The sequence below is a fragment of the Piliocolobus tephrosceles genome, chromosome 12 (assembly GCF_002776525.5).
Source record: "Piliocolobus tephrosceles isolate RC106 chromosome 12, ASM277652v3, whole genome shotgun sequence".
In the NCBI taxonomy this organism is placed as follows: domain Eukaryota; kingdom Metazoa; phylum Chordata; class Mammalia; order Primates; family Cercopithecidae; genus Piliocolobus; species Piliocolobus tephrosceles.
In genome coordinates, this window is record NC_045445.1 from 119,264,981 (window position 1) to 119,292,918 (window position 27,938).

The 27,938-nt window shown below is 34.6% G+C and overlaps 1 protein-coding gene and 1 pseudogene across 2 annotated transcripts in view; both read right to left on the reverse strand.

Moving 5' to 3' along the window:
- IL1RAPL1 (interleukin 1 receptor accessory protein like 1) overlaps positions 1-27,938 on the reverse strand; it is a 1,416,649-nt gene that overhangs the window by 1,091,842 nt on the left and 296,869 nt on the right. The gene's annotated exons all lie outside the window — the stretch shown is intronic.
- Positions 13,647-14,449, reverse strand: LOC111536593 (annotated as a pseudogene). Its single transcript, XR_002729782.1, has one exon. The product of XR_002729782.1 is annotated as a 60S ribosomal protein L7 pseudogene (transcript).

The window sequence follows — 27,938 nt, forward strand, 5'->3', positions numbered from 1 at the left end:
AAATGATCACACACAACTCCAAAAAATAGGCAACTTAAGAAAGCCAAAACTTAAAAGTCAAAACATGGAGGCCAGGGATAAAGATCTACTTCTCTAATCTCCTAAATTTAGATCATGTTAAGACTACAAAAAAAAAAAAAAAAAAAAAAAAAAAGGTTATGTACTTGGATTCTATTACTTAAGTTCCTTATAGAAATGCCTTACACAACCAGTACTGAATATGATGCTTTTAGATTTTATCAAGGAATTGGCATCCTAAGTGATCATTGTGGTTACCAGAATAATGCCCTCCCTTCTTATGCCCCTAAAAAAAGGACCTAGTTCCTAATCCCTACAACTGGTGAATACGTTAGTTTTATTGACAAAGGGGAATTAAGTCAGCAGATGTAATAACAGGTCCATAAAATTACAAGGAGGTAGCATATAACCAATAGAGATGGAAGAACGATAAGGACTGAGGTTGCTGGCTTTAGAGATAGAGGAAAGGGTGGGGGGGCACAAACCAAGGAATGCAGGTGGCCACTATAAACTGGAGAGGGTAAGGAAACAGATTCCCCTGGAGGCTGCATAGGGAACTCAGACCTCTAACATCTTGATTTTAACACACTGAGACCCATTTTGGACTTTGGATCTCCAGAACTGTAAGAATACATTTGTGTTGTTTTAAGCCACTCAATTCGTGGTATTTTGTTATAGCAGCAATAAGAAACTAATACAAATTTTGGTACCTGGAAGTGGGATGTTGATGTAATAAATATCTAAAAATGAGAAACTAGACAGTGTGCAGAGGCTAGAATTCAAGGAGCATAGTGGAAAAATTTGTATTATTTGATACTTTTAAATCATTGTGAATTATGTCATTCTATTTTTCTTATTAGTTATTCTATGTAAACATAATTTTAATGTTAGAAAAAAACATTTTCTCTCTCCTAAAAAAACTGGTATTTAAAAATTTTTATATATTAAAAACAACTTAATCTATTCTGTTTTTATGATGTGTACCAGAAAGCTCATAGTTAAATTTTTGTTCAGTTACAGTAACCATCTTATCCTTGATTTTTGTAGAAAAACTATGTTCTCTTTCCATTAGAGGGCTCTTCTTTTATCCTTAATTTAATGGCCCTATTATACTTGATCATTTATATGTAAATCACAGAAAATCTTTTCTGGAAGTAGGAAGGCGGGGAAAGAGAGGAAAACTAACAGATTCAGCACCTACACTTTGTTCCAGAAACAAAATGATTAAAAGTGTCTTTGCAGAACAGCTATTATTCCTCAGTCTATAAATGAGAAAGCTTCCACAAAGGCTCAGTACCTTACCCGTGACTGCCCACTCAGTAGTCTGCACTAGGACTGCCTGAGTTCCAACGGGAGTCCTTAGTGAAGTCACACAAATCATTCATGTTGCTAAATATGAAACACAGTTTAGCTGGTAATCAAGGAAAATTCTGTTCCCCCCTCCTCTGCGCAGAATTGGTCAGTAACAGTCATTTGGAGAATTCCTGACTCCTACTAATTATCATGCCTTTAAAATTTTTCAGTTTAAAGTAAAAGATGCCCAGACTTCTGTGAAATGACACAGAAGGTCAACTGCCCATCTGTAGAAAAGTATTCAGTTTCTGGTCAGCCCACAACTCTCTTCTCTGTGAGCTGCCACTGACCTACCGAGCCCTCCAGAAGCCAGACCCCTAGCCACAGCTGATAGAACTAAGAACTGAACACCTAAGAGCTGACACGTCTAAGGTAGCCAATTGGCTAATCTCTGCTGGGAATTAAAAACTCAAGCTTAGCAATGCCATTTTGCAACTCCTAAGTTTATGGCTTGACCTAATGGGATGTGATGTTGGAAGCAGTATAGAGGTTACAGTCTCCCATATACGGGAAGCAGTAAAGAAAGCCAGCTGTCAGAGAGGTGAAAATAAAACAGATGCACAGTTAGAATGCATTTGTAATTCTTTGCTTAGTATTTGGCTATTTCCTTGCTTCAAAATGTCCCAGGATGGGCCAGGCACAGTTCATGCTTTCAATCCCAGCACTTTGGGAGGCCAAGGAGGGCAGCTCATTTGAGCCCAGGAGCTCAAGACCAGCCCAGGCAACATGGTGAAACCCTGCCTCTACAAAAAATACAAAAATTAGCCATGTGATATGGTTAGGTTTTATGTCCCCAGCCAAATATCATCTTGAATTATAATCCCCACGTGTCAAGGGAGAGACCAGGTGAAGGTAATTGGATCATGGGGGCTGTTTCCCCCATGCTGTTCTCTTGATAGTGAGTTCTCATGAGATCTGATGGTCTTGTAAGTGTTTGGTAGTTCCTCCTGCGTTCACTCTCCTTCCTGCCACCTTGTGAAGAAGGTACCTGCTTACCCTTTGTCATCCACCATAATTGTAACTTTCCCGAGGCCTCCCCAGACAGGCTGAACTGTGAGTCAATTAAACCTCTTTCCTTTATAAATTACCCAGTCTCAGCCAGTTCTTTATAACACTGTGAAAATGGACTAATACACCAGGCATGGTGGGGCATGCCTATAGTCTCAGCTACTCTGCAGGCTGAAGTGGGAGGATCTCTAGACCCCAGGAGGCCAAGTCTGTAGTGAGTCGTGATCACAACACTGCACTGTAGCCTGGGCGACAGTCTCAAAAATAAACAAACTAAAAAAAAAAAAAGTCCCAGTACCTGAATCAGCTGCATCACCTAGGAAGTTTGTAGGAAAATAGACTCTCAGGTCCCACTACTATAACAACATTTGCATTTTAGCAAGAACCTCAGGTGATTCTTACTAACACTGAAGTTTGAGGAGCACTAGTCTTTTCTATTAGATTATAAAAATAGGTATCAAGCTAGAAAAACTGAATATCCACATGTAAAATAATGAAATTTGGCCAGGCACATAGGGAGGCATAGGCGGCAGGATTGCTTGAGCCCAGGAGTTTGAGATCAGCCTGAGCAACATAGCAATAGCTTGCTCTAAAGAAAAAGGGGGAAAAAAGAAGTTTGAAGAATGAAATTGGACTCCATCCTCACACCACACACAAACATTACCTCAAAATAAATCACAGACCTCAAAGTAAGAACTAAATCTATAAAACTCTTTGAAGAAAATATAGAAGTGTTTGTGATCTTAAGTTAGGCAGACTTACTAGTTATTCACTTAAAACAAAAAAGACAAAAAATAGATATATTAGAGATTATAAAAATTTAAAACTCTTGTGTTTCAAAGGACACTGTCCAGATAGTAAAAAGGGAACCCAAGGAATGAGAAAAAGTACTTTCAAATCATATGTATAAGGGACTTGCATCTAGAACCTATAAAGAACTCTTATAATTCAATAACACAGAAAACCGAATTTAAAAATTACCAAAGGCTATAAACATTTGCATCTCCACAGAAGATATATAAATATCCAATACGTATATGAAGAATGTTCTGTATCATTAGTCATTAGAGAAATAGAAATTAAAACTCTAATGATATTTTATTTCGTACTTACTAGGATGGCCATAATGAAAAAGACCAGTAACAAGTATCGATAAGGATGTGGAGGAACTGGTATCCTCAGACACTATTAGTTGGAGTGAAAAATGATGCAGCCGTTTTGGTAAATCTAGTTTCTCAATACTTTAAGCACAAACCACCAATATCTCCACACAAAAACTTGCAAGTGAATGTTCACAGCAGTATTATTTATAATAACCAGGAGGTGGAAACAACCTAAATGTCTGTTGGCTGATGAAAGGATAAATAAAATGTGTTGTATCCATACAATGGTATATTATTCTGCAAAGAAAGGAGTATTTCGGATTACAGTGTGCTAAGTGAAGTAGCCCAGTCATGAAATACCACATATTACATGATTCATTTCATATGAAATATCCATAGGCAGATCCATAGCAACAGAAAGCAAACGAGCGGTTGCTAGTGGCAGGGGAAAGGGGGATAGGGATTGACTGTTAATGGAGTAAAGAAAATGTTCTAAAAGTGTAGTGATGCTTGCACAACTCTATGGTTATTAGTAGAAATCATCAAATTATACAATTTAAATGAGTCAACTGCATGGTTTGTGAATTATATATTATTATTAATTTTTAAGTCAAGTCTGTATTATACATAGTTCCAGTGCGTGGATTAGACACACAGTCCTTAATAAACACCTGTTGAATAAATAGACACATGACCAACTGACTGACTGAATTAATTCATTAATTAAATCAAGAGACCAAGTAACCTCAGAGACTACATTGAGAGTTTTGCCTGAGTTCCTGACAGCATGCCTATTCTACCTTCTCTCCTTTGTGAATCCTGCCTGCATTTGCAAACTTTGTATTCTACAAAGTAACCTTATAACTATCATAATGATAAATTTTCATTAAGCATTTTTGAATTAGTTATGCATACATGCTACCAAAAACTACTTAATCCAGACAAATACCACTCCCTTAATGAACACTATTTGCAGAACAGTGATTCTGTATTTCACAAAGGAGTATTATCTGTCACAAACACCTTCATCTGTCTTCATACATTATTAACTACAAAGTGAACTATTGTCATTCATTCATGAAAGAGCTACCAGTGGTTTCCATGAGGGCACAATAATTATTTGTTGCTTAACTGTCAGACAAGAGTTCTTGGGCTTTTCCTGACAGGAACTATTTTCACCTCAACTAATATCTCCTATGAAGGACTTTATTATAAAATAACTAAAATGGTTATGTACAAAGCACCCAATGGTTTATTAATTGTTCAACCATGATTCAATAACATTTTTGACAACAGTTAAATGTAGTATCAAATAAAGGTGTTGTTCAGTTATTAAGCTAATTGAAAAAATTTATTTGTATCGTGAGAAAAACAACAAGGTTTTCCAATAGAAAAATAAGCAAATAATAATAGAAACTATTGTCTACAATTTTCCTTGGTGCTTTGAATACTTGAGAAATTTAAATACAATGAATCACGTTCCAAAAATAAATGTAAGATATTAAATATATCGTTCTATATTAAAAATTACTCATGTCTATCTTGAAACTCAAACACATTTTAATATTGACCCAAAAAATCCAATTAACAAATATTTTATCAGGGAACTAGGGGTAATTAACAGCTCTGAAGTCAAAACTCACTATTTATTAATGTCAAAATATATCCTAAAACTGCCTGAGCTTTTCAAGTCAGATTCATTTCAACACCGTGGACAAATGTTCACATACCAAAGAAATTAAATATGCTAAGTGGCAGAGACATTGAAGCTAAGGTGTTTGTTCCAAACTGAGAGAAGATTTCATGGCCTTTAAAGACATTCTTTTATCTATGTTTCCTCATCACTCACTATTAAAGTTTAACCACTGAACAAAGCAAACAAAAAAGGCAGGTTCTCTTAAAGCAACTATCAGAGTTTACAGAAATTAGGAGAATAAAACACTGCCCACATTTAAATTCAAGTGCTATGGCATTGGAACTGGATTCCTCATATAATCTGTCCTATTTAAGAAAATATAGAGGATTTGTAACAGTGGGAAAGTAGCATAATAGATGCTGACAAAAGGCTTCTTTCGGTGAGAAAGTGTCTACCCTAAGAAAAAAAAAAGGAGTCAGACGTCACCAGATATTGTAAATTTGCTGTAAGAAAGCTTCCTTACAATGCCTCCTTTAGAAAGGTGAACAAAGAGGGTGAATCTATTATGAAAGGTAGGAGAAACTGAAGCCAAGTACGAAAGCCCTAAAGAACTTATTACAATTTTTCTGGAGATGGTTTCTCCCTTAGGTGACCTGTTTAATAACTTGAAAAGATGTTGGAGAGAAGAGATGAGTGAAAAAAGATACATTTTCAGAAAAAGAAAACAGATAAGTGCTTCATTCCAAATAGTACCAACTTCCTAATTTCTAGCCCAGCCATTCAAATTCACATGGAACTATTTCACTTGCAAATATAACCATTTCTTCATGTGGATAATGATACTGTGCTAAAAATCCTAAAATATTTTAGTGTTAATAGCTTTTACCATTATTATAAATTCTTTTCTTCCTCTCATCAAATCATACATTTATCTGAGGCTTATAGATATGGAATCTTCAATATATATTCTCATCTGAATATAGGTTTGTCTTACAATCTAAGAAATGTTAGGGATTGTAGTAATATGCTCTTTATGCAAATACAAAGTCAAATATATAGTCTAATATATATAGGCAAGAAAAAATAATTAAATCCTAACAATACATTCTTAGTAGTAGAGTACTAATAATATCTTAAAATAGTATAGTATTTTATATCATCTTACTAAATCCAGGAACACCAAAATAGGAAAATTCAGACATAAGCTTTTTCTATAAAGTGAAAAATACTAAAGTTAACAGAAATAACTACTTTTTTGAACCTAAGAGTCTTAATGCAATAAAGTATTAAAAATGCACTCTGGGCCAGGCGCAGTGGCTCACGCCTGTAATCCCAACACTTTGGGAGGCCGAGATGGGTGGATCACGAGGTCAGGAGATCGAGATCATCCTGGCTAACACAGTGAAACCCCGTCTCTACTAAAAAAATACAAAAAATTAGCCGGGCGTGGTGGCAAGCACCTGCAGTCCCAGCTACTTGGGAGGCTGAGGCAGGAGAATGGTATGAACCCAGGAGACAGAGTTTGCAGTGAGCCAAGATCACGCCACTGCACTCCAGCCTAGGCGATAGAGTGAGACCACGTCTCAACAACAACAACAAAAAAAGATGCACTCTGCCTTGCAGAGTTTTTGCTACTTATAAAATAGGTTGCATTTGTCAAACGGTAAATAAAATGGAGATTCTTTGGGAAAGAGGTAATAAAAGGGCTGTATTTCGTAACTATTGTTAGTTCTGCTTTCCTTTCAATGATATCATAATGACCACCACTTAAAATTCATGTCTTAAAAAAAGGAAAACCAAGTTCTAGTGAGATTGTTATACAACAGAAATACTTAATGTTATATTAGCATGAAAATTTCAGGAAGCATTTTATACAAAACAGAAAATATCCTGTAGACATGACTAATACCATTTTAAAAGGAGTTTTTTTTTTCTTTTTTTGGATAAGGATAGCATACATGGCTGTCCATGACTCAGGTCTGTGATATGTCCAAAATTCCTGCCTCCACTACTCCAATATTATTTCTCCCATTTATGATGAAACACAGTGGAAATGGTAAATGTTCTTGCTGTGTTACACCTACTTTGGCAATTTAATGTTCATTGGCTATCATGTTTTTTGCCCTCTATATCAAAACAAGACCAGACATGGCATACCCATCAGAGGTAATTAGTAGCAAATACTCCTCAAGCATTTAGTTTTTCTACCTGCTAAGGCTAAGGCGGAGTGAGGGCCACATGGCCAGAAATTTTTTCTGTGTTGAGGTGCTGACTGACTAATTAATGAGCTCTTTTGAGACATCATTAACATTCACTTGCTTTTATGTTTTAGTTTTTGGGGTTTTTTTTTCTTACCAGTATGTTGCCTATTAAGATAATACAACTCATTAGACAGGGTCCTTAGGCACATCAAACCAAGTCACTTCATCATGATTGAATCCAGAACCTTACTAGCAATTCCCAGCCTAACTTTCAAGTTTTCTGCCTCAAATCACTAATCAGTACTGATACTCTTAGGTTTCCTACCTAATATACTACCTCCAAATTAGATAGAATTGGGATAACTAGCACCTGACTATTGAATCAGTGCATTTTTTAATTATTTTTAAATTATTGATGCAAAGGCAATAGAAAAGTTGATTTATGGTCATATTAAATATGAAAATTTTTTCATTGCTAGTTGATTCAAAATAAACTTTAGTTCAATAAATCTGAAAGTAATCATAATAATCAGAATATTGCCCAACTTAGGTTTTTATCTTTTACCACATTCTTTTCTGGGCAGGCCACCATTTGATAATGTAGACTAAATGGTGAAATATTATATATCACTGATAAAGAATAAACTAGAGCTACACACATCAAATGAATTTCACAAATACAATGAGCAAAACAAAAGTGTGTTTCAGAACACATATTTTATCACACCATTTATGCAAAGTTAAAAACTGTAAAACAATACTATATATTGCTTGGGGATAGACAGCTATATTTAAAAAAAAGAAATAACAAATGCATAGGATGATTGTCACTATATTCAGGATGGTAAGTAGATCTGGAAGACGGGAGAGATGATCAGGGAAGGGAGGGAACAAAGAGGAGGGGATTTCACTGCTTTGGCAATGTTTTATTACTTAAGCTAGACGGTGAGCACACATGTGCTTAGGTATTCCTTAAATATTGTATAATAAATAATTTATTTATGCATTTATATGTTTTTAACTTATAAAGAACAAAAACTTATTTCTTACAATTCTGGAGGCTAGAAAGTACAAGATCAACGCGCTGGCATTTTGATGTCAAGTGAGGGCCTTCTTTCTCCGTCTTCCAGAGGGAAGGAAGGCTGAGTTCTCACATGGTGGAAGGTGGAAGAGCAAGACAGCTGAACACTGAGTGAAACCTCTTTAATAAGGGCCTTAATCTTATTCACACAGGAGGAGCCTTCATGGCCTAATCATTGTTTAAAGACTCTACCTCGCAATACAATCACATTGGAAACACCTGAATGTGTGGCGGAGGCATTCAAGCCATAGTAAAACCTCGGAGATATATGTGATTTCTGACACTAGTAGGTAACTCTTTATCAGAGATGTGAATGTTAAATCAATAATTAATACTGTACCTAAAGTAAATAACTTATTTTACTCTGTAATTTCCTAAAAGATAGTTTGGCATCATTTCCTCGGCCCATGAGCTTTGTTATTCAAATAATAGTTTTGATTTTTTCCATGCATGCACTTAGAATATTATGAATATGAGGTTATCTTGTACTATCTATGTGGAGATTGAAGTATTAAAACAAACATAACCACATCATAATAGCTTGGTATAGGCTCTGTGTGGTCAAACGCATAATAAATTATTTAAAACTTAATTCAGTATTTTGAGGTAGTATCCTTGAAATTAAACATGCTAATTATTACAAATCAATTCATGTTATTCTTCGTTGGTAAAACGTTTTTCCATTAATGGGATACATAAACATTTGTAAACTAAGTTAAATCACACAAATTTAAAACTAGGATTCATTATTTTTCTAACCATGTATACTAAAGGACATTTACCAAAAGAAGCTTTTTTTAAAAAACAACAATGCTCCAATTATTTTATTCTTTATCTTACTTGCACTTCAGAGAGATTTTCTCCATGATTTGCAACTTTGGTTGTTCTCTACAGAATAATCCTCCATCAATTACACAAAGAACACAAGGGTTTAGAAATATACACATATATGTATATATGTATATAGTACATATATATCTTCATGTGAAAAGACTTTCTACTTTAAAAATCTTATAAGGAATGTTACTTTACAGAGTGATACATTATTAGACTATAAGTTTTGAAAAATCAGATCCAAAGGAAAAGAAACAACGTGAAAAGGAGATAATATAATAAAATTATATATATTCTAGTTCTTGAAGAATTTAGACAAAGTTGGATCATTATTTAAGTGGTATATCACCTAAACCAGCATCCAAAACTTTTAATGATTTCATTTTGGTATTGTAACTAAGTATCATTTCCTGTATTTTAGGCAGAAACTATAGGCTGGAAACAAAAAATCTGTGGTTTATGCAGTATAAAGGAATTGAAAAAGTTATAAAGGGGCAAATTAAATTTTGCATGGCGCCTATGTTGTTAGCTATTTTTGTTACTATTTAACTGAAAAAATTCAATAGCAAATTTTTTAAAGTAAAAAGGAAATCACTAAAAAGTTAGATTTCCTTTGTTACTGGTTTATATCTATTATATCTACATCTGTAGATATATCCACATATAATTTCCCAAAAGACATGTAGTTCATATGCTATTTTCACAATGTTGAAGCAGGATGTACCAAACCAGCATTTAACCTTTTTACATGAAATCGGAAAAAATCTTATAGTGGATACCTGCTTTATGCTAGGTATGTCAAAAACAATTGTCCTCAGGGGTAACCTAAAGACAATATGTGTATTAAAATCCATGAATTAGGTAAATCCAACAGATTATGCAGACCAAAAATAATACAGTGTTCAAGTTTCTTATTAAACATATAATGTTAAAATTAAAAACAAATACGTAAGTTTTTAACCTTTTAAATTTAGAATATTGACTATCTTCTACTATGCTCAACTTGAGAGTAGGAATTTCAAATTTTTATATTAAAATGGCTACAGGAGTCAAGCAAATAACACTAACGAGTCAAATAGGCAATACTAATATGACATGATGGGGAGTAGGGTAAAGTGAAAACCATTTCTCATCTTCATTGGGGTTATAAGAAAAAAATTGTGAAAGTCCTCGAAATAGGCAGAAAGTTAACTGGATGTGCTCGCCAGAGCACCCTTCTGATGTGTCCGCCTTTCATTGTCTTGAGTTATTTTACATCTCTGTAAATTGTAGAAAACTGATTATAATCATTATAATGATTATTGTCCATAGATATATAAATGAATTGTGCCTTCTGGAGATGCAACTGGTTACTGTCTTGTGGATACTAAGCATTTTCTTTTTGCATCTATTTGTACATTCATTTTACAATTCCTAATTGACAGTATCTGTGTGTTTTGTATTTTTTACAATTCTCTTTTTACCAGTTGTAACATCTTACTGGTTTCCTCATTAACTGTTGAGCTAAATAAAATTTTTAATCGTTTTATTTTACATTTATGACAGTCATAATTTCACCTTTTTAAAAATGAATTTTTAATAAAATCTATATATCAATTGACAGATAAATCACATTAGGCAAGCGTTACACAAAAACTTTGCAGAATTTTATTAAAATTTTACAGATGTGAGATACTTATACTTTGCCAAATAATCTATAAATATTTTATTTTGCATCCTTTCTCTGCCTTTAAGTTCAAGTTTGAATGATAAAATAATAAGGTATGTTCTCTAATCAGTCATAAAAAAACTAGATGAAACAATGCATGTTAATTTAGGAATCAACCTCAGAATTCAAAAGCTTGTTTATAAAAGGAGATTGGCCAAAATAATCTCACATATATTTGCCAATATAGATACTCTGGGATTCTGTGATATTATTCCTGGCACTGTTTGTGAAAGAGAGGAAGATGACAGACAGTCTACGTCCTTCCTTCTCTAGAATGAGATTGTGTCAAGGCTAATAGTCTCCATTATCACAATAAGCAATAAACTTTCCTTCACTTCAACAACAGGCTATTTTGGTGTAATTTCCCAGAAGCCATAATTCAACACCTTTCCAAGTATAAAGTTTCCAAAGTTCTATACCTTAGTATTCATCAAATTCCTATTTGTAGGATAATCAAAAATAACTTCATAAAAATATTTAGTTGGCTGGGCATGGTGGCTCATGCCTGTAATCCCAGCACTTTGGGAGGCTGAGGCAGGCGGATCACGAGGTCAGGAGATCATGACCATCCTGGCTAATACGGTGAAACCCCTTCTCTACAAAAAATACAAAATACTAGCTGGGCGAGGTGGCGGGCACCTGTAGTCCCAGCTACTCGGGAGGCTGAGTCAGGAGAATGGCGTTAACCTGGGAGGCGGAGCTTGCAGTAAGCCGAGACTGTGCCACTGCACTCCAGCCTGGGCGACAGGGCGAGATTCTGTCTCAAAAAAAAAAAAAAAAAAAAAAATTAAGTTGATCCCAGGCATTTTTATGTATCTCTGTATTTTGTGTATGGTTATTTTCTGAGATGACCAACACATCTACTTCTAGATAACAATTTCTGACTGTCATTTAATTACCTACATGTTCATATTACTAGTTTACCACCAAAATTCCAAATCTAGTTTCTCCCAAGATTACATGTCTCGCATCATTTAGATCACTAGCAGAAAAGTGTAACATATCTTTTTTTAATAAACAAACAAAAAACAAAGAACAAAAGAAACACTTCTAAGATATGTAAAAATTCTAAGAATTATCATTTGAAAAGCATTTGGTTTCCAAGGAATGGTATCAGTTTAAATTGAATTGAATACACACATTAATTACAAATAATGAAAGATGTCTGTTACATTTTATTTTATATGATTACAAGTGTTGGTATAAGATTTTAAAATAAATTTTGTATGCTAAAATACAAAAAGTCATTATTTTTAAAGGATTTTTTCTAAAAACCTTCATTTTTATTTACTTAACTCATGTATAAGCAGGCAAAAATAATGTAACTTGGTTTGAAAGTTTCTACTACAGAAACACAGCAAAAATTCTTTATAGTTAGGCTTGTAACTTCCTTGCCACTGGCAATATTTACAAGCCTCACTCCATAGATCCGTACAATATGTGTTCACATGTGATTATTTAAATTTAAGTTAAATTAAATCAATTCTCTTTCTCAGTAGCAATGGCCATATTTCAAATGCTTTATAGCTCCACATAGCTAGTGATTACCCTATAGGACAATAAAGATACAGAAAAGTTTCAACATCACAAAAATTTCTATTGGACAGAGCTACACTAAATTATCAATATTCAACTTTAACAAGATTGACAAAAGCCAGTATTTTTATTATAAATATCTATTTATCCAATACTACTTCATTTATACAAAAAGAAAGAGAGGTTTGCATAGGGTTTTATTAAAAGATATGAATACATGCCAAAAATTTTATTTTTTCTTATTCACCGAGGAAACTGGCGCATGTTGTAACCAGTTCATAGGATTATTTTCCATAGGTATTTTATTTGTGGTTATTATGGGGATTAAATAAAGTTATAGGAGTCTATTTTAAACTGATAACTTAAATCACATAAAAGATCTCTACTCCTTTACATCTCTCCCATACACACACTTTATGTTACTGATGTTGCAAATGACATCTTTTTATATCATGTATCTATTATTATGGATCTATAGGTTTTTAAAATGGTTTTGTATTTTAAATTATATACCAGAATTAAAAGTGATTTACATATTAACATTATAATACTGCATGATTCTATATTCGTCTATATATTCACTTTTATCAAAAATTTTAATATTTTTATATGGTTTCATGTTGTCTAGCATCCTTTCAACTTACATGATATTCTTTAGCATTTCATGTAGGGCAGGTCTAGTGGTGATGAATTCCTGCAGCTTTTGTATACCTGGGAAAGTCTTAATTTCTCCTTTTCTGGGGGCGTGGGGGTGGAGTTTTGCTCTTGTCACCCAGGCTGGAGTGCAACAGCACGAATGTTGGTTCACCGCAACCTCCACCCCCCAGGTTAAAGCAATTCTCCTGCTTCAGCCTCCCTAGTAGCTGGGATTACAGGCGTGCACCACCACACCCAGATCATTTTTGTATTTTTAGTAGAGATAGGGTTTCACCATGTTGGTCAGGTTGGTCTCAAACTCCTGACCTCAAGTGATCTGCTCACCTCAGCCTCCCAAAGTGCTGGAATTACAGGCATTAGCCACCATGCCTGGCCTCTCCTTCATTTTTGAAGGACAATTTAGCCAGATATAGTATTCTCGTTTGACTGTTCTTTTTTGTTCAGTATGTTGAATATATCATCCCACTCCCTTCCGATCTGCAAGGTTTCTTCCCCCCTCTCCCCCCAATTTGAGAGCACGTACTGTCTATTAACTGACCAGCTTAGAAAAATAATCACGGTAGACACCTTAGTTCATTCTTCTAATAAGCCTGTTGATCTGGTCCTCCCTGTTGCCAGCATCTCCACCTTCTACAAAATGGGTGGTCTTTTTCTTCATTCCACCTCGTGGAGAAGATAATTTGAAGGGCCACAGGAAGTTATTTGCCTCCTTGAAGCGTTTTACAACAGTATAGATCTCATGAATCAGATCCTCCCTGCAGATGATGCCATATTTACCAAGAGATTGAGCAATCAAAGCGTTATCTGTCAAAGCAATTCGCTTCTCATTGATTTTGCCATAACCACGCTTATAGATTAGCTCATTTACTGACTTCAGATTTGGGTACCCCCATGCAATATATGGCTCTACAATCCTCAGCATGTTAATCGAAGCCTTGTTGAGCTTCACAAAGGTTCCAATGAAGATTTGACGAAAGCGAAGAAGCTGCAACACCTTTCGGACCTTTGGGCTCACGCCATTGATACCTCTGATCCTGATGACAAATGCCAATTTGGGTTCAGCAGGTATATAGAAGTTGCCAGCTTTTCTTGCCATCCTTGCCATTCGAATTTCAGTTTGTACATCTGCCTATATTCCTTGTGGTAGTGCTTCGCTTTTTCATAGATAAGCTTCCTCCTTGCCTTTCGAAGCATCTTTTGGGCAAACTTCTTTCTCAGGCGCTTGATCTTCAGCTCTGTGAAACTCCTTCGCTTGTTCTTAAGGGTTTCTGGTACAGCAGGAACCTCCTCCTTCTTCTCTTCTACACCCTCCATGGTTCCAGCGAAAAAAAGTTTTATTTATTTATTTATTTATTTTTTTGAGATGCAGTCTCACTCTGTCGCCCAGGCTGGAGTGCAGTGGCGCAATCTTGGCTCACTGCAAGCTCTGCCTCAGGGGTTCATGACATTCTCCTGCCTCAGCCTCCCGAGTAGCTCGGACTACTGGTGCCTACCACCATGCCCGGCTAATTTTTTGTATTTTTTTTTTTTTTTTTTTTTTTAGCAGAGACGGGGTTTCACCGTGTTAACCAGGATGGTCTAGATCTCCTGACCTCGTCATCCGCGCACCTCGGCCTCCCAAAGTGCTGGGATTACAGGCGTGAGCCACCGCGCCCAGCCAAGGTTTCTGCTAAGAAATCCACTGATCACTTGTCAAAGCTACCTTGTACAGGATGAGTCATTTTTCTTTTGATTTTTTAAAGGCATAGTATGACGTATTTCAAGATATAATTATAGTGTGTCTCTGTGTGGATCTTTTGGGGTTTCTCCTAGAGTTCACTGAATTTCTTGAATTTATATTTGTATTTCTTTCCTCCATTTTGGGATGTTTTAGCCATTTTTTCTTAATTGAGCTCTCTGTCCCTCCATCTCTCTCTTCTCCTTCTGGCACATCCATAATGCATATATTGGGCCACCTGATGTCTCATAAGTCCCTTAGTCTCTCTTCGTATATGTTCATTCTTTTTACTTTTTGCCCCTCTGACCTGATAATTTTGAATAACAAGCCTTGAAGTTCATTGACTCTTTCTTCCACTTAGTCAAGTCTGCTGGTAAACCCCTCCAGTGACTTTTTTCAATTCAGCTATTATATTCTTCAAGTCCAAATTTTTTGTTCTTTTTTTATAGTTTCTACGTCTTCAGTGATATTTTCATTTTGTTCATTTTTTTCCTGATTTTGTTTAATTGTCTGTTTTCTCTCTTAGCTCACTGAGCATCTTTAAAAGTTATCTTTAATTTTAAAATTTTAAAATTCCATTCTAAAATTTCAACATGAACACAGAAATAAAAACTCATCAGTCTAGATATCTGCTTTCTGGTGGGAATGAAATTCTTCACTGACTTGAGCTCAAACTAGACAAATAAGATAAATAGAAAACCCTACCAACCAAGATTCTCTGTCATCTTACACCCAACAGAGAAAATAACTCTTTAAACCATTACTGCATCTACAGAACTCATCAAATGATAAGACATTGAAGCCAAATTTTCAACTACTCTTGCCAGTGATGTGCAATAACTTCACCAAATGGTAAGACCATAAAACTAAATTCCCAACCTTTCCTGCCAGCAATCAGAAATAACTTACTGGCTGAAAACAAACCAAAAGCAAAACACAAAATTAGTAGAGTGGAAAATAAAAATAAGAAAGACAGTCAACACAATTATTTAGTCAGAAATCTTAGGTAGAAGCCTAGATTTAAACTGCTCATTAGGTGCCCTTCTCTGATGAGAAAGTATATCTGGCTCTAGTAAGCAAATCATTGGGCATCTTGGTGGGAATACCTCCACAAATACTAAAAGATAATTTTCGGGAAATGGTAAAACAATGACTAATACAGATATAAAAATGAAAATGAGCATGTATTAAAAATATTATTTTTATTCATTCAATAAGAAAACCAGATAGATGTTACAACTAGTTCAAAGGAAAATTAAAAAGCACAAATTTCTGGGAGTAAGGGAATTGAATTTCAAATGGAGGCAAAGCTAGCTTACCCACAGTTAGGAGAGAAGTCATTGGAAATTTCGTGAAATGAGACAAAATTTAGAGAGTTATAGAATAGCTGAAAGGCAATGAAAGACTAGAATCTAATAATCCACAAGCCTGTGCTATATGTGATAATGCATGCTCTCCCATTGAAACACATATTTTCCCCTGTATTAGTAAACAAAATAAAATAGCAAAATCTTATGAAATTATGAATCATGAGGGAAATAGTATTAAAAGTTACCAAATAATGATTGAGGCTTATTCGGCCCCTTAGAGCTGGTACTCAATTTAGAAATTATTTAATATTTTCCATTTCTTTGGTTTTAAACTTTCAAAGCACTGATGCAAATAAAGTAATCCTCTTTTGCTAGGTAGTTATTTCTCAGTTAAGAAAATTCTTAACAATTAGAGCTATTCAAAAGTGGCATGTCTGCCCCCGTAGTGAGATTCCCAACCCTAAGGATATTCAAACAAAGCTTAGCTGACTAGTTACTAAGAATTTCTTACAAGGGAATTCCTGCACTGTGTGGGAGGTTGGATTCCATGACCTTTAAGTCCTCTTGCAATTCTAAACTCTATGGTTCAACTCTAGATGTCTTAATATCACAGATTACTCTCCTTTAAAACAATTTAGCTTAAAGTCCTAGTCACATTTTAATTTCCATTGCTGTTTAAATTCAAACAGTTTAAAATCATACATTGACAAAAATACAATCTGTAGGTTCTGGATGTAATATGCTGATTCATATATGAATTGAATAATTTTAATTTTCACTGGTAATGTCCGTTAGCAGACTGCAGAGAGAACTTCTCAGCATGATCTCGCAGCATGGTCCAAAGAAAAAGAACAGAGCCTGCCATAATGTTTAAAAGCAAGAGAATCAGAGAAGTTTACTTGGGAGGTGAATTCCTCCACAGTTATGCTTTTATAAAGATTTCAGCCTTAGGGTCCTGTTCATTCCGGTCTCTCATTCAATCTCCATATTTCAGAACACAAAATACGTACTCTGTTTGAAATTGTATAGAGTATTTTTCTCTGTCTCAATGTTAAATCCAAGAGTAGTATTAAAAGTTGAGTGCATTTTTCTTGAATATGTTTTCCACAAACTACTAAAACTTCTCACTAAAATGACTGAAATTTGGGAATAATAGGAAAACATTTTCACATTTTGAAAGATGACTTTTTTCTCTGAAAGACTGTACTATATTTGACATATATCATGCATTCACAGAATTACTAAATCTAGTTAAGCTGACTTAGAAATCATCTATTCCACATTAATAAAACTACCAAAACTTTCATAGTTTTCATATATGATTTTTCAATTTCTTAAAACTACTCCTGACCAAATGTAAATTAATCTTTACCTATCTTCCTTTCTTATTTATACCTCTCTTTTGACAATGTCATTTATTATTATAATTATTTATATATTAGGTATTGTCATAACTCTCCCACTGGACTTTAAATCCTTGAATAAAACATGACTTATTTTGCATTCCTCTTCCTTTACAAAGACCAGTATCCTAAGCATAACTCAGTAGCTTTGAAGAATATTTTATATTTCTCTTAATTTTTAATTCAATAGATTCTGATTGTTAGAACTGTTAAGCAATATGAGGTCTCATTGTATAACTCAAGGCACTGATCATTTCTGATTTTTACATTTCATGGTTAATTGTTAAACTGAATGGAAATCATCTATGAAAATGCAAGAGAAAAATAAAAGAACCATGAAAAATTCATTAGCTTTTAATAATTAAAAATGTTAATGATGACTTCATTATAAATTATAAAAACAAACTATTGCACCTTCTACTTCAGTTTGATGTTATAGTGTAAATGACAATGAGTTTGATTTTTTTTTTTTTTTACTATGGACATTCAAGTTCGAATTCTAGATTAACCACTAAATTTTGGTGACATATTTGGCCTTTCCAAGTCTCAATTTCAACACCTAAGACTGGATAATAATTCATACCACATAGGGTTGAGATAAAGTGATCACGTGCAGTGCTCAACTGGGGGCCAGGCAATCACTAAATGATACCTATTATTGGATGAGACTTAGCTAGACCCTATTTCTCTATATTGACCATGTTGAACTTTACCAGAGTCCTCCAATCCTGAAAAACAATGATGGTTAAAGATGTCTTCCCATCCTTTTACTTCTGGAGGCTTACTGCCTTTTCTGTATGGCTTACACAAAACTCACAGATGCCCCTCTTGTTTACTTAGACAAGTCCAGACACGGACCCTCCAAATTCCCAATGTTTATCCCACAAATGATTAGATGAACTGTTTGCATCCTCTGACTAATCTGAATAAAATACCTACCAGTTTGGCTTCACCAAATTTAACTAAAGCTTCTCTCTTTCCTTCAGGTCTCTGAACTTTGACACATGCACACAGCCTGAGCCAGCATACAACTTCTCCTTAAGAGGCCTCCTGGACCATTGACTTATGTTAGCGAAAAGCATTCCGTAATCAACTGCATGATCATGCCATCATGCCACCCTTTCATACCACTTCCCTACATCTAGTTCTTCCTAACTTTGCTCACTATCCACTAAAAACCAAAATCTCAGTGACTTACTTGGCTTCTCTGTGTCTCAATTTTGACACCTAAAAATGGATCACAATTCATACCACTTAGGGTTGAGATAAAGTAATCATATGCAGTGCTCCGGTGAGGGTCAGGCAAAGAAAAGATTTTTACCTGACTTTGAAAACACAAATCTCATAGCTAGAGCATTCTTCTTACTGCAATAATCCCTCTCCCAGCTCTTACAATAATCCTTCTGAATAGAGCCTCTCCTTATCTATGTCTGGATTGTTTATGCTTGACAGCATCTGTAGTATGTGGCTTAATTACTATTTATTTCTATTAAATTATATTTTAAAGCAAATAGAGAGATGAATAAGCATAATATTTATTTGACAATATTTCATAGAATGTGTGTTTTATCTACTTTATTGAACTGTGGACATCAGAATGATGTTTGGTCTAATTTACTTTCAAAATGACATGCTTGCAACTAGAAGCTTTAAACAGGATGAAGTAAAGGTACTTTGAAGATGGAAACAATAAGTTTATTACTACATGGATTCCTGTAATTACTGGCTTCACAATTGGAGATTACTATCCTCCATCTCTAGGATTCATTTTAACTCTAGTCTCCTGACTCAAAATACATGATTAAAAAAACATTTCCTGTTTTATCACAGTGTTTTAAAGAAAGGTATTAGAGCAGGCAAATCAATTCCTAGTTACATCATTTTGTCCATTATTTTGGTGAATCATATATTAGAATAATTATGATAATGGGATCAGTATGTATTAAATATGACAGAGTAGCATTCTCAAAATCGATGTATTCCCTACTCACTGACTTATAAACAAGAATATGAAACACACAAAGACAGGATTCCAAAACAATCTATGAATTATTTAATATCTTCAGTGTTTTTCATATAAGAAGTGAACCAGAAACATTGTAAGCATGGATTCTGTTCTGCTAAGTAGATGGCCTTACTCTTGAAGTTGGAAAATTAGGTTTGGATAGTTATTTCATTTAGAAAACAAGTTCAAAAATAACTTTCTTTTACATAACATTCCAGGACAGATCTCACTTCTGGCTGCCCATCAGAATCACCTGGTGAGATTTAAATATAAATATAGATGCTTGGGCCTCACCCTAAAGCTCCTAAATTAGAAATATTGAAAGTAGAGGCCAGGAATTTATGGATTTCAAACTTTTGCCGAGTGATTTTGTTACATGGTGAGGATTAAGCAACATGTAAGGCTATAAAGCCTTTTTGGCCTCTGATAATCAGTAAAATTGGATTATTATAGTCTTTAGAGATACCTACATTTCTCTTGCCTTAAATATGAGTTTCTCAGGAAAATAAACATAGTCCATAGCTGGTCTGTACTCCTGACTCCTTCAAGTATCAAAAATGAATCACAACTGAAAAATTAAATCAGTTTTAATCTTGTGAAAGGACAGACAGAATAATACAAGTCTTGTAGAAAATCTTGATTTAATAGTTGGACTGGCTTTTATGTTGTTAGGTTTTTTTTTTCCATCAAGAATAAAATGAGGGTGCATTTCATTCAATAAGATTTAAATTAAGCATGGATACACAAATGAACTGCAGCTTGCACGTTTCTGTTGCTGCCAATTCTAAATTCAGTTCTAACAAGAGAAGCATCATCCATGTTTGCAAAGCTACAGCTGCCAGCTTGGGGCCAGTGGAGGGAATCAAGTTAGGGTGAGCACAGAATCAGCAGCTTGAGGGTTAATCATGCTTTGTTTGCAAAGGTGGTATGCCTGAACCTTTGCTCTGGTGGCTAATTTGTTCCTCTGATGTGACAGAGATATCTAATGCTCTTCTCAATCTGGTTCTTTTTTCCCTCCCAGCCACATGAAAGAATGGTAATTCTTTGCCACCTTGCCCTTGGCAGGATCATGAGAATAATTCTGGCCAAAGAGTTGTGGACAGAAATGTACATCACTTCTGGACGATAGCATTTAATTAAACTGCAAGATTTTCTAGCACTCCCCTTCCTCCTGCCACAGTGACCAGAAGCATTCCACTTGGTGGAGTCTTCCTCAGGTCTGAGTCTGGGATAGCATGCAACATGGCCCACGTTCCATCTCAGTCCATTTTGTGTCTCTATAAAGGAATACCAGAGGCAAAGAACACAGATTTATTTGGCTCATGGTTCTGTAGGCTGTAAAAGAAGCATGGAGCCGGCATCTTCTTCTGATGAGGGCTTCAGGGAGCTTCTATTCATGGTAGATGGCAAAGGGGAGCAGACATTACATAGCAAAAGAAGAAGAAAGAGAGAGGTGCCAGGCTCTTTTTAACACTCGCTTCTTAAGGGAATAAATATAGATGCTTGGGTCTCACCCTAAACCTCCTAAATTAGAAACACTGAAAATAGGAGCCAAAAATTCACATATTTCAAACTCTTGCCAAATGATTTTGTTACATGGTCAGGATTAAGGAACATGTAAGGCTATAAGGCTTTTTTTGGCCTCTGATCATCAATAAAATTGGGTTACTACAGTCTTTAGAGATACCTACATTTCTCTTGTTTTAAATATGAGTTTCTCAGGAAAATAATAGAATGAGAATTGACTCATTACCATGAGGATGCCACCAAGCCACCAAGCTGTTCATAAGAAATCCACTCCCATAATCCAAAGACCTCCCATCCCACTAAGCCCCACCTCCGATATTGGAGTTCCCATTTGAACATGAGATTTGGAGCAGACAAATATCCAAACCATATCAGCCACCAACTCCATCCTGAAATAGACATGCAGCAAGAGCTAAACGCAAACATATCTTTTTTTTTTTTTTTTAAGTTTTAGCCCATTCATATTTGGGGCTGTTCATTACCACAACGTAACCTAGACTATTCTGACTGATACAGCAGGGCAGGTTGATGGAAATCCATTACAAGATGCAAAGTGATCAGAAGCACAACATATATCTACTTTTGGAGCATTCATTTTTACTTTTGTGTTGTACCTATTCTTTAACTCTCTAGAGGTATTCTCCTTCCATAATCTACAAGTCAATGCTAAAGGAAGAAAATGGGATTAATCATGTATGCCTAATCATGAGTTAAAGTCAATGTGCTCTTTCTATCCATATATTACATTTTATAAATTATTCATAATTTTAATCAACCTTACTTCTATGAATTGCACTATTAATGATTCTTAAAAGTTGTTTTCTAGGTTGAATAAAATTCTTAACTGCTGAAAATCCACAATCATTAATCTATGAGAATATTACCATCTTCTTTCCCTGTGATGCCTTAATCAAAGCTTACACCCATCAATAAGTAGAGAAATCAACATGGTTCCTTCTGATTATATACCAAGAAATCTGGCTTGATATTTAGATAGAAGAAAGACTTCTATCTGGATAACCTCAATTGAAACTGATTACTGTTCTGAATTCTTCCCATTCTTTCTTTAGAGGTATCAGAAAAGCAAATGTAACACAAGCCAGCAGATTCCTATTTACTGCTAATTCATGCCAACTTGGAAATGAAACCAAGAACATCTTAAATCTAAATGAAAGCATGAAATGAGAAAACACAAAGTACCACTTGTACTGCCAGCTTCCTTATAATAACACCATGTTCATTATAAGGATGCTGGTTCATTGAAAAATATTTCAGTTGATACAAACATTATTGAAAGTGTGAATTACACACCAAACATATGGTTCTCACATAGTCACTTAAGTTTGGCATGAAATAATTAACTCAAGATAACCTAGTGTGTATCATTGTCTCCTAGATAACTGATGCTTGAATGTTTCTTCCATTTATCATCATTTGCACATATCTGAAACATATATTTCGGACATATTATAGCCATGAAGGTAGTAATTTATGCAGGGAATACCTGTAGAAGTTTATATTTCTGTTTATTTTCTGTATTTTAAATACCAGTAGTATGTGAATAAAAATGATGGTGGATACTTCAGGCTTAATGCTATGCTACTATGAATGTATGTATTTTCATGTTGACTACAACATTTTCCACATTTCATTGAGAATGAGGCCTTCATTGGAAGTGCAACAAAAACACTTTCTAAAAGGCAATGAATAAGGCCTTGAGTATGAAAATCTCAACCACTTATTGTTATGTGTTGACAGTCAGGCACTGCAAAACACAGTATATCTGCTGTGTCACTTGGCCCTTGATTATTGAGTTCTTCTCCCTCAAATGTTCAGATATTGTGATTTCCTCATTCTCCTTAAACTATATTCTTTCTTTTTCCCCCATCCATCTCACAAAGAAGACATATATATATATATATATTATATAACAGGAGAAGCAAAAAATCTGAACGAGGTGGCTGAAAGAAGCCAATGAGCCAAATAAGTCCCATATTACCCTAAAATCTGCTGCTCACACAATTTTAAGACTACCTCCAATATTCTTCTTAATAATGGTATTAGAAAACAATAATTGAGAACAAAGATGTGCTGCTGAAAACTCTATGTACATGAACTCACATCCTTATGGCACCACTTAGGAGATTATTGATAAAGAAACTTAGGCGCAGAGCAGTCTGAGTAGAGAGTCTAGGATTCCCATCTATATACAAGAAAAACTCCTAAATACCTCTCTCACCTTGCTGGAACATACTTACTTGAAAGTCAAAAGCGAACTGAAGGCAGAATAGCAAGGTTTTTCATCATGAAGCTAATAAGAGAAGGAAAATGTCATATCTATCTTTTGTAGATAATGGGGCTTATAGATTGTATTTGTGTAATACTATAGTTCTGCTGTACAAACTTTTATTATCCTTCTCTTGAACGTCTGTTTCCCAAAGTCTCTACTACAAAATGCCTTTTAGCGTAAGACTATGCCAACTGGCATGGCCAAGCTAGTAAAAACAATGAAGACAAAATGACTTAAAGACCTGTACCCATGGAGGACAAAACTAGCCAACAATCAATAATCAGTGACCTCTTTTCCATGGAAATCAATTTTTAAAAGCAATTAAAGTAGTAGACAATCCTGAGTACTCTGTTAAAACAAACAACAACAAAAATCAAATATGTTTGCTTGCTTGCTTGTTTTTACTGCTCCTTAAGGAGAAGGGCTAACTCCTAGGCAGTGGGCCCAGAGTTGGCCTGATTTTTAATAATAGCATTATTTATAAGGACATTTTAAAATTATGTATTATGTGCCAATTGTATCAAATCAAATAAGTGATGTCATATAATCATCACAATAAATGATTACATAGCTATGTTAGATCATATAATTTATCCTCTAAAGTGGGATAGTTTTAAGAATTAAGGAAGATTCTTTTAATAATTGGGCAGCAGCCAGGTACAGTGAATCATGCCTGTAATCCCAGCACTCTGGGAAGCCAAGGCGGTAAGATGCTTGATCCCAGAAGTTTGAGACCACCCTGGGCAACATAGGGACATTCTGTTATTACAAAAAACATTTTTTTATTAATAGCCAGGCATGGTAGTGGTGGCCCCCTGTAGTCCCAACTAATCAGGAGGCTGAGGCAGGAGGATTGCTTGAGCTATGATCATGTCACTACATTCTAGCCTGGGTGACAGAGCAAGATCTTATCCCAGATAATGATAATAATAATAATAATAAGGCAATGTTATGTTTAAAAATATAGTCTGTACTCTTTAGGCAAATAGAGATTACAATCACCTTTTATCTTAAACTTTATAGCTGAATACAGTGGAGGCTGAAAGAATTTAAGAGGCTTGTCCAAGGTTTGATCACAATGAGGTAACAGAATCAGAATTTAAATTCAAATAAGCCTGACACCAAAGCCCATGCTTTTAACCATTCTGCTCAATCGTAGTCACTACAGCCGGGTATACAGTACAGTGTAGTGGTTCTCAAAGTTTAGCATATATGAGAATCATCTGGAAGTGCTGATAATATGTACATTCATGGACCCTACCCTAATCACCTGAGGTTACTGATAAAATATACATTCCTGGGCCCTACCTTAGCCCTACATCATGACTCAGCTCAGAACTCTTAGAGGTTCTGATCTAAGAGTCATGATGTAGGGCTAAGAAAAATTATATTTTTGCAATCACATCCCTCTTAGGAGATTCTGATGAAGGTGGGTTGCTGCTGCATTTGGAAACACACTGTTCTATCTAGACAAGCTCTTATGAGCCAAGTGTGTGCTTTCCTAAATTTAACAGGGTCAAAAAAGGAAGAATAAAGGAAAACAAGGTCGTTAAAGCTTATCCTGTTCCTACTATAAAATAGCAAACTATGAAACTGTAAAAGATACAATATAACCAGATGTGCTTTGTTACCTGGAATTAGGTTACCAGGTCTACGTTATCTCATTGCATTAAGCCATGTCCTTGAATTACTTTAAAAATAATTATTTCTCTCCCACTCGGAATTATTGTTTATATTCCTTTTACGGTTATGTTCCTTCTATTCACTCTTAACAGAATCAAGCTGTTTTTCTCTTACCAGCTTAGTGGTATAATTCTTTCCTTTCATACTTGTATATGTAATAAATGATAAACTCCAACTAACACCATAGTAAACCTTTACATTTTTAAATATGATATTAATAATTAAGCCACAAATTAATATTTTCACTTTCTCTCCTTAGTTCAGTGACTTGTATGAGTTAGTGGGTGGGTGCTTCACAAATATTTGTTTACTTAATTCCTAACTAAAAGGTTTAAAACCATCACTCCATATTGGACTAACTTGAGTACAATTCACACGCAATAATGGACATTACCTACTGTGGTTATTTCTACTGCATTTCGTAAATTACAATATTTTCCCCAGATTCCCCTTGGAATTAAGTAACATTGACTATATCAAAAAAGCATTTAGTTAACAGAGGGGTTAGTAGAACACATAGGTGATCAAGCAAAACATAGCACAGTTGAATTCTCAGATGCATCCCACTAGTAAGCAGACAAGGGCATTTAAATTGAGCCCAAGTGTTTTGCAGCATCATGGAAGAGATATATAAAGAAAATAAAATTAGTAGCATGTTAGGAATCAAATTTTCCTTTTCTTTCAATGTGTTACCATGGGGGTAACAATATCTTTAATTATGGAAGTGTTCATGTCTAAGATTCATACAACTCTTTTCATATTTCTATTCCATAAATGATGTAATTTTAGTTAAAAGTTCAAGGAAGTTGTTATTTAGTGATGAAACCAAAGCACAAAAGAAATCAGGAAATATCTGGTAAGGTACAATAAATTAGTGGTCAAATATATAAGGAATGTAATGCCTACAGTTAAAAAAGTAAATATTCCAATTTAGAAATCAGGAAAGGATCTGTTTGGCAGATCCTCAAAGTATTAAACATAGAATATGTTTACATATTAAACATAATCCAACAACTACACCTCTAGGTATTATACCCAGAAAAACTGACAATAGGTATTAAAATTAAAACTTGCATACAAATGTTTATAGCAGTACTACTCACAACAACCAAAAGATGGAAACAACAGAAATGAACATCAACTGATGAATGTATATCCATATTATGGCATAACATGGATAATAAAATATGTTATACCCATAATATGGAATATTATTCAGCAATAAAAAGGAACAAAGTAGTAATACACGCTGTAGCATGGATGAATCTTGAAAACATTAGGCTAAGTGAAAGAAGCCAGATACAAAAGGCCATATATGATTTCATTCATATGAAATGTCCAGAATAGGCAAATCTATGGAGACAAAAAGTGGGTTAACGGTTGCCTAGGGATAGTGGATACAGGAAAATAAGGAATGACTGCTAAAAGGTATGGGTTCTTGGGAGAGTTAAATACAATATTCTAAAATTGGCTGCAGTGATGGTTGCACAATGTTGTAAATATATGAAAAGCTATTAAATTTTAAACTTTAAGAGGGTGAATTGTATGGTATGTAAATTATACCTCAAAAAAGTTGTTAAAAATAAAGAAAAATAAAATCTACACTGAATGCCATTGGTGTTAACTTTAAAGTGGTCAAGTTTATTTTATATGAATTTCATCTTAATTAAAAGGAATACAATATAACCTAAATTTTTTTTTATTTTCTACTCCAATAAGTTTTCATTTATTATCATATCCCACTTTACTTACTTTCTTTTAGCCCCTTAGTGCCTATGCAGTTTATATAAGTACTCCAATATATCAAGGTATACTTTATTCAGCTACAGGCTTGACTATAATGTATAGCAAATAAATAACAATCCACTAATAATTCAATAATGATATAAATTATAATAAATGAGGACCTTCAGTTGAATTTTAGAAATAATTAATACTAAAATTTTTAAATGGAAGCAAAGGTAAGAAGAGATGCTGGGAATTAAACTCCCCAATGCACTCTGCATGAATCTGATTATATGATGGCAGTGAGGCTGATTCTGGATCTCAACTAAGGAAGAATATACAAGCTTGAATTTAGAGGAAACATACACACAAAAATAACACTAGGCAAATGTTTTAAAGTAACTAAGACTATTTGAGTTTAAGAAAGCAAAGATCGAGGACACTGTAGTACCAATCTTCATTTATTTAAAGGCTTTTACATATTAAATGCAGCATGCATAAATTAATAAATTTTCCTCATAATGATATTACTGCAAAGTACGGGACAGGGAACAGCAGAGAGTTTTATCTGTCTTTAAACGAAGGAAGTTTTACACCATCAGCGGATCATGAAGACAAGGAAGATTTTACATCCTAAATGGATAATTAAGACAAGCCTAAAATAAAATCAATGATCAATACAAGAAATTTAATAGTATAAGAGGATAAATTACACACATACAAAGAGGAACTTAATGTAAGTGATGTCTCAATTGTGATGAAGCTAGTCAATGATGAAGACTAAATATGGTCTTGAGAGGTACAAATACAGGTTGGTGAACGAGAGATTATTACATGCAATGGAAAATTGATGCAAGAGAAAATATATGGAAAATGGTGCAAGTGGGTGGCATGAAGGAGGCAGTAAGAAGAGAGACCTGCTAAGGGGCAAGAAATCTCTAGAAGAAACTAGAGAATGGGTAGGAAGACAGGTAGCAAAGAATGATTCCTGGCAAGGAGTACCATGTTGAAGGCTTGAGAAGTGGTTACAGAAATGGAGAAGGGGCAAAGACGTAAAACCCTAGCAAATATCAATAGGTACTAATGTAGGTGGTGCATGGTGTAAATTGAAACAAAGAAAGGAAGGTGTGAAAAAAAGTATAA